We start from the raw sequence: 8,350 nt of genomic DNA, 5'->3' as shown, positions 1-8,350 counted from the left end.
ATAAATTTGCCTTTACTTCACTCCCAGCTTTGCCGCCTCAATCCGAAACTGAATCAAACAACCCAGTTGGCTTGTGATAAAACTGATACGCTCACAGTGCCCAGCTGGCCTGTGGCAAAATCCACAAGATCACATCTCAGCCTTCTTTTGTGGAGCCTGAAGAGCTTCTGGTCCCTGAATGTGTCTTCAAAGAGTTGTCAATTAGAGCCTTTGCATTGGCTGGGAATTGAACCCAGGTCTCCTGCATGGAAGGCAGGAATTCTACCATTGAACCACCAATGCTTGACTTCAACTACTAGAGTTTTTTTCTGAATGGTTCTGTTAGCAGACACACTCTGATGATCTTTGTCTCTTCAAGTATGGAAACACCTCATCACCACAACAGAAACTGGGGGTACTAAAACACTTGTATCTCTCCTGGATGCAGTGAAATAGCTGTTTGGAATTTCATTTAGAGTTTATTGTGATCACTTGGCCATTATACTTTGGGGGAGGGAATATTTTGTGTGTTTTATGTGTAACCTAATTGAAATGAGTCCTTGTTAAACTCCCAGGGATCATTGGCAATCCCTATATTTGAGGATGATCTCTACCACAGATCATTGGTCAATCTTCAGGTGACTTAAGAGTCCAATCCTTGAGTCACAGATCTATTCACAGAAGTTGCAGGTCTTTCCACATGGGAAAGAACACTGTAGGCTGGGATTCCTCTCATTTGCTTTTTTCTGCTCTCTCTTCTCTGATTAAGGGCAAGATGTTTTACCTTGAAACAGGCTGCCACTTGGTTGAGGTTGTGGCGGCATTGGACTTAGTTAGCAGCTAGCTTCCCCCAAGTCTTCAGCAAGGTATGCCTTCAATGTGTCCTTGTAGTATTTCTTCGGGCCATTATGATATCTCAAGCTATTACTTGTTTTTGCAGTCAAGAGACAGGCATCTGCACACAATGTCCAGTCCAGTGAAGTTGGTGCTTGAGGATCATGGACTAAATGTTTGTAGCACTGGCTTCATAAAGGTTGTTGGAACTTGTGTGGTAATTGTGGGAACATGGGAACATTTGATGTGGAGGATTTTCCAGAGGTATCTTAGGTGATACCTCTCCAAGTTCTTGAGATGGCAACAGTAGGTCACTCACATTTCACACCCATAGAGGACAGTGTGGATGATGACTGCTTTGTATACCTGGATCTTGGTGTCTTTCCAGAGAACACGATGGATAAAGACATGCCAAAGCAATTTCCCAAGGGAGGCACTTGCACAGTAGAACCTGTGATGAATCTCTTCATCATTGCTCACTGTCTGAGAGAGGTGGCTACCAAGGTAAAGAAAGTGTTCAACTACTTCCAGGTTCTTTCCCTCGATGGTAATTTGGGGGAAGGGGTCACATTCATGACCTGGGGCAATCTGGTATATCACTTTAGTTTTCTTGATGTTGAGAGAGAGTCCCCAAGCTCTCGAACATCTTTGAAAAGATCCAGCATGGCATGAAGTTTCCTTCAGTGTGCACAAGGATGGCACAGTCATCTGCATATTGAAAGTCAAGGAAAGTTGTTTTGAGTACTTTGGTCTTCAAGCAAAAATGACTGAGATTGAAGATCCCTCCATCCATTCAGTATCTATTGTCAATCTTGGAGGGCAGGTGTCCTAAATGAGAATCAGGATGTTTGTAAAAAAAAAATGGAGAGCAGAGTTTGGATCATGACACATCTTTGCTTGACCCCAGTTCAGATTATAAATGGATTTGTCTCCAATCTACTACGTAAAATGGTCACAGTCATCTGGTTATAAAGGATCCTCAGGACCTTTATGTACTTTTCAGGACATGCAAATCTATCCAGTACTTTCCACAAGGATTAAGTATGAGATGTTTTGTCTACTGAAGTTAATTTCATATAAAAGTCAGTCATATCTGTCAAACCTGCCACCACTTCTTTTTTTCTCCTGTGGTAATTTTGATCCTTATAAAAATGGTGCAAGAGACATTGAACCACCATTACTTTTTCTCTCCTATGCTTGTGTCTCATCTTGGGCTTCTCATTTTCATCTGCAAAACAGAAGCTAGAAAATGGCAGTTTGATATATCAGCTCGTAAAGGCGATGATGCCTTTAGCAGGATGATTCTGATTTTTTAGTTTGCTTCTTCTTAGAGTCTCATGGACAGCTTCAGGCTACTTCCTACCTGGGCATATAACCAGAGAAGCTTGAGGTTAGCATCACTTCCATGCTATGAGCTGGATTTCCTTGACATGTTGCTGGCAAATGCCTCATGGGAACTGCTTGCCTCCAGCAGCTCCTAGGACTATTGCTTTTAGAAGCCCTTCTTGGACCACTACAAGACTAAGAGGAAATGATAAGTTAAATGGCACTCCCTCAGGCCTGGCTTCTCCTTGAACTTTACTTTTTGCCTGTTGGGTGAATCAGCTTTAGTTCAGTGCCTGGGCCAGATGTTATTTAAAATTAGGATAATTAATTTAGAGTAAGTAAAAAATGGTAATGGCATAATCAGTTCAAGTTTTGCATATAAAATATAGAGGGAAAGGGTCCCCTTTGTAGTACTAAACACAAACCAGACACTGAGTCTTTCTCCAGAACTCAAAACATTTTGTAATGAAAGTACCCTTTGTCCATGTATCACATAAGTACACATGTCATTTTATTTAGTCTTATAGGTGAGATTGATTTAAAAAGCCACCTGGCTTCTGTTCCCGAAGAGTAGAGGAACAGGTCTGTTTTTCAAGTAAAATATTTATCTAAAACTCTTATCTTAACCACTGACACTGCCTATTTCTTTATCTACATCATCTCACAGATTGGGCGCACACAGCAGCAGCTGGGATCAGTATACAAGCCCCTTGTGGACATGTAGCATCCTTAGATCCCTGAAACAGGAGTCAGCCAAAATCTGTGACTACGAGACTTAAGAGGAGAAATAAGCTGTGGATGTATCTCCCATATCCCCTGATGCTTATGAAGCAGAAGCTGGGGCACTCAACTGGAAAGCTATAGATACTGGGTTTTGCCTTACTAGAAGCAAAATACAGATTCAAATCCTCTGTGTTAATGGGAGGCCCCAAACCCAGATCTTTTGGCTTCCTAGGTGTTGACTATTGCTACTGAGGGAAAAGACTCATGAGTGTGTGTGCATGCCAGGTATATAATTTTAACCTGTGTGCAAGTGCCATTTTTGGCACTTAGATGACTATGTAGATGATCAATTTAGGACACTTAGATAACCAGGAAAGAACAGAATTATACATCTAGTAAATGAAATTGAATCTGGCCTTTAATATTGTCATCTGTGTTTCACCCTGAAGTCAGTATCTCCATTCTCACTCATAATCCTCCTCTTAGCCTTGATTTGGCTATACCCTCTAAATTCTAGTCAAGATGAGTTTCATTCCCCAAACTAAATAACTTTTCTTCTTTCAGCATCTCCTCATACGTCTTGCCTCCAAGCTGCTAAAGGTTTTTTTTGTTTTTGTTTTTTGCTTTGTGATCAACTCTTTCCAAACTGTCCACATCCTGCTTGAAATATAGGGTACAAAACTGGATATGGTACTCCAGGTTAGGCCTCACCAATGCTGAATAGAGATCAAATGATGCTCCTTGATTTGCAAGTGATGATCCTGTTAATACAACCCAGTCAGCTGTTGGCTTTTTTTTTTCAAAAAGAGCACTCTGTTGTCTCTCATTCAGCTTCTGGTTCACCGTAACCTGGAGGTCCTTAGCCAGTCATTCCCCAGTCTGTATTTGTGCATGCAGGTATTCTTTGCTAAGTGCAGGAGTTTGCACTTGTCCTTGTTAAAGCTCATTTCATTGACTGCTGACCATTTCTTCTGTCTCTCTATGTCATTCTGGATCCTAGTTCTGCCCTCCTGAGTGTGCAATTCCATGCAATTTAGTATCATTCACAAACTGACTAAGCGTGGACTCAATCCCATCACAAAACATTCATTCCTTCTCCCAGCTAGACATAGAACCATCGAGGACTACTTGCCAAGTAGGATGATCCAACCAGTTATATATCCTCCTTACTGTACTTTCATCTAGTCTGTGTTTCCATAACTTGTTAATGAGAAATATCATGGGAGACAACGTGAAATACCTTGCTAAAGTCAAGATATACCACATTCACTGCTCTCCTCTAACCCAAAGAGCCTCTTACGTGCCTTGCTCTTGGTGAATTTGTGCTGATCGTTCTTGTTCATCTTGTTCTCTAGCTGCGGCCTATTCAATTATCTTTCTAGGTACAGATTTCAGGATAACTGATCTGTAGTTCCCCAGATCCTCCTTTTTCCCCTTTGTTATAAATGGGTATTATGACTGAGAGGGGAATTAACAGCAGCCTCCAACTACCTAAAGTGGGGTTCGAAAGAAGTTGGAGCTGGACTGTTTTCAGTGGTGGCAGACGACAGAACAAGGAGCAATAGGTTCAAGTTGCAGCAATAGATGAGAATATACTTAACACAAACCAGTCTGTGGATGATTTTTTGTTCTGAAATTTCATGTTCAAATTGACTTTTAAAGCTTTGTTATTTAAGAACAACTACTCTTTCTCCCTTATATTTTAATGTTCTTACTTTGAGCTCAGTGATGGGATATCCAGGGAAGTTAAAGTGTTCTGCCATAGGCTGTTGTATCTTTCTGGAACAGACGTTATATCCATGTGCATTCATTCCTTTGAATAAGGATCAGCCCATCTGTCCAGTATAGACAGCAGAGGAACACTGTAAGCCGGTGATGTGCTATATGATGTTGAAAAAGGAGCAGGTGAACAAACCCCAGATATTATAATCCATCTTGCTTGGCCCAGTGATGATGTGGTCTGTGTTAATTAAGGGGCACATCTGGCATATAGGTCTGTTGCAAGGCCTGGTGCTTTGGTGGGAATAGGAATTAAGTAGTCTGTTGCTGGAGAAACTGTTTGAGGTTGGGAGGATGACTGTAATCCAAGATGGGCTTGACTCCCAAAGCTACCTCATCATTTTCCAGGAGAGGTTGGAGGTCATTAATGATGTGTTGAAGGTATTTAAACTAGTGGACATAGGTGACAGCAAGAGATATTCTGTTGTCCTTGTCATGGGGTTGTTCTGTAGCGGTGTCAAAAAGCCTCCATCACGACCTAGTCCTCTCTATGATGTGAGGTTTTCAATCACACAAGATGTCAGGGTCCTTGACTCAGGATCTCACCCCGTAATTCAAGGCCAGATGTAACAAGCAAGCACTTTAAGTGCAAAACTAGCCCACATACTTAAAATTACACTACATTTAAGTTCTGTACTGCACATGGAACTATTGAAGCAGGTCGCTTTACTTCTTTCTTGAATCAAGCCTATTTATTACGTATATTGAAGCTTTAATTTTTAACAAAGATGTAACAACGATGTCCCACAAAGAAGAGAGAATAATGAAGACTAGCAGACAGCCAGAATGAGCTCTAAGGACCATATAGTAGGCTACATTGACTTTATTTGAGACATTTTCTGTGCTCTGTCTACTTTAACAGGGCATAGCATTTCTTTTTTGCAGGTGCCATTTCTCCTTACCCAGGGTTCTAAGTAGCTACTTAATCATTTCTTCTGCCCACACATGAGAAGGAAACAAGGATGACAAAAAAGACATTTTCAGGAGGGTAGCGAGCATTGTAAATATGGTTCAAAAGTCATCAGTTGTACAAATCTAGTTTCAAATAAACCCTGGTAGAAGTAAAGGTACAACTGGACTCAGGAACTGAAATGGTATAACTCTAGACTGTAATGAAGTTGAGAACAGATTGACTGTTATTTGCCTTTATGAACATCAGTATTATGCTTTGGAGAAGTTATCTGGTATGATGATATTGCCAATATATCAAGAAAACCCGAAGAGTTTGTATCCAGGCCATGAAAGGAAGCCTAACAGAAAACAAAGTCATGTGAAGCCAACAGGCCGGCTAACCAAAAGGATCAGAGAAGAAAAAGAGTTCTCCACCAGCCTAACGTAAGCCTACACAGCTGATTTTTTCATAGTGTTAGACTGGATGTGCCCGAAAAACCATTTCTTCTGTTTTAATCAGATTCTATGCTCTTAATAAATCCTTGAGCAAGATCCTCTTCCAGTGTGATTTTGTATAGCTCCCTTGACTTTTTTTCATTTGTACTATTTTAATAGAAATAGCAATGCCAAGAGGTCACTTGGCCCATTACCCTTTTGCTAAAGCACAACAAGGACCCTTCCCAATAGTTATTTGTCTAACCTGGTGGTTCCCAACTTTGTTAGATACAAAGACCATCTCATTAGATGCGAGGCACCCCTCATAAAATGCCAGTTCTTAGTTTTCACTCCTTTTTTGACTACAGAAAAATAATAGAGCAATTCTTCTGTATGCAAAAAGCTCAGAAAGACAACAACAGGACAGAGTGGTTTTAACCCTATGGATTTCCATTTGAAATCTCTGGATTCATCTTGTCAATCCTGTTTGAACATCCAAGAGTGCTAACATTGCAGGCACACCACAGCAGCCTTGAAAGGATCTCAAGGCACTTCAGGGTAGTATGGCACCCTAGTTGAGAATCACTGGTCTAACCAGTTCTCCAGTGGTAGATTTCACAACTTCCCCAGGTAGCCCATCGCAGTTCTTTAGAAATAATTATTTAATCTTCCTTGATGCAAATTTAACTGATTACTTCTTATTCTTCTCTCTGTGGATAAGGAAAACAACTGGTCATTGCCATCTCTATAATAATCTTTTTTTTTTGTATTGGAAGACTGCTGCCCTCTTTTCCTTCAATCTGCTCTTTCTAAATTAAACAACCCTAATTCTTTCAGTCCTAACTCATAGATCTTAAGCTCATGATCAGTCTTGTTGCTCTCTGCTAGACTCTTTCTAGTTTGTCTACATTTTCCTGAAGTGAACTATCCAAAAATGGGTGCAACATCAATGTGCTCCAGTTGAAGACCTCATCGGTGTTGAATAGAAAAGCATAATTGCCCCCATATCTTCTATTTGACACTCTGGTTATTGCATCATAAAATGAAATCTTCCTTTTTTTGCAGTTACCTCAAATTGTTAGCTTCAGTTCCTGAGGCATACAGTCTCTGATCTTTTTCTGCAGTACTGCTGCCCAGCTAGTTATTCTTTTTTTTGGCATCTGTGTGTTTGATTCCTCTTTCCTGAATGTCTTGCACTTGTATTTCTTCACTTAAAAACAGGAGAGGATCTGTTCATTTGTTGCTCAAAGAAGATCCTGGAAAAGATTTAAAAGAAAAAAAAATCCTTAGCCTTAAAGAGACATGTTGGGAGTTTACCTAGCTTAGGATGCAGAATCAAATCCAGCATGTACTAGGGGGTCCTCTTCTATTAGAAGCATCATTTGTAGAAGGATGTGATTTAATGGATGAATTTACTGACCAAACATGTTGCTTGATTATGGAGATGGAAAGTTACCCTTCAGTGACACCGTGTAGCTTAAGATCAAGATCCTCAAAGATATTTATGTACCTAAGTCTAGTTGAGGAGCTGAACTCTGTGAATTGATGTCAGTGTGAGTTAGGTGCCTACATAGGTGTTAGGTGCCTGCATCGTTTTGAGGATGTGGGCCTAAGACCCCAGCTTCAGGAAGAAGCTGCAACAGAAGTTTAATACAGTTTCATCAGGAAGGAGTTATCTGACTTGGCTTCATTACACATTCACACATTCAATCACACCAACATCACTTTTCAAATACCATCTCTTACAAATGGATGTTGTTAACTTTCCCAGACAGTAAAGGCACAGCATGTGATTTTCATCCATCAGAGGAGGCTTAATAAATCAACCAGTACATTACAGCTTCACGCCAAGTTAGCACCTTCATCATGGAATGAAATTAGCAAAGCAAATACACTGGCTAATTGTGAAATATGCTAATTACCAGCTCAACCCGTGAAATAAGGCATGAGTGATGTGTGACGAGCTTTGTACAGAACCGTGAACACTTGGAAATGCAACACTTAAATAAAGTCTAAAACTGCTTATGCAGAGAGAAATGGAAAACAGGCAGGAGCAGGGAATGTGCACAATAGAGAGTGTATTTTCAGTGGAAGTTCAAAACCTTTCTCTTCTGTTACAGTTATGGGAGAGACAGCTCAGGGCACAGGCAGTAACAGGCTACAGAAAAAAATTCAGCTAGGCTAACAGAGTACCAGCTTCAATCTCAGCAAGGTCAGCATTGACTAGAGCCAAGCAAACCATATGGGCCAAATTTGTGAACTGGCACAGCTTGCTCCAAAGTAGACAGAGATGCACTGATTACGCCAGTAGGGAATTTGGCTCTTTATGTAGTGAATTTAGACTTTTCTTCTGTTCATGAATTACCCGCTAACACCAGAACTG

At 40.6% G+C, this 8,350-nt stretch overlaps 1 non-coding gene across 1 annotated transcript; it reads right to left on the bottom strand.

The window, feature by feature from the left end:
• Nucleotides 1-211: 211 nt before the first annotated feature.
• On the bottom strand, nt 212-282 carry TRNAG-UCC. The gene has a single exon. It is a non-coding gene; the product is annotated as a tRNA-Gly (tRNA).
• Nucleotides 283-8,350: the final 8,068 nt, after the last annotated feature.

This window comes from Gavialis gangeticus, unplaced genomic scaffold, assembly GCF_001723915.1.
Source record: "Gavialis gangeticus isolate Ggan-Ray unplaced genomic scaffold, GavGan_comp1, whole genome shotgun sequence".
Taxonomy (NCBI): Eukaryota; Metazoa; Chordata; order Crocodylia; family Gavialidae; genus Gavialis; species Gavialis gangeticus.
The sequence above is the reverse complement of the archived record's forward strand: the minus strand, read 5'-3'. Positions and strand labels throughout refer to the sequence as shown.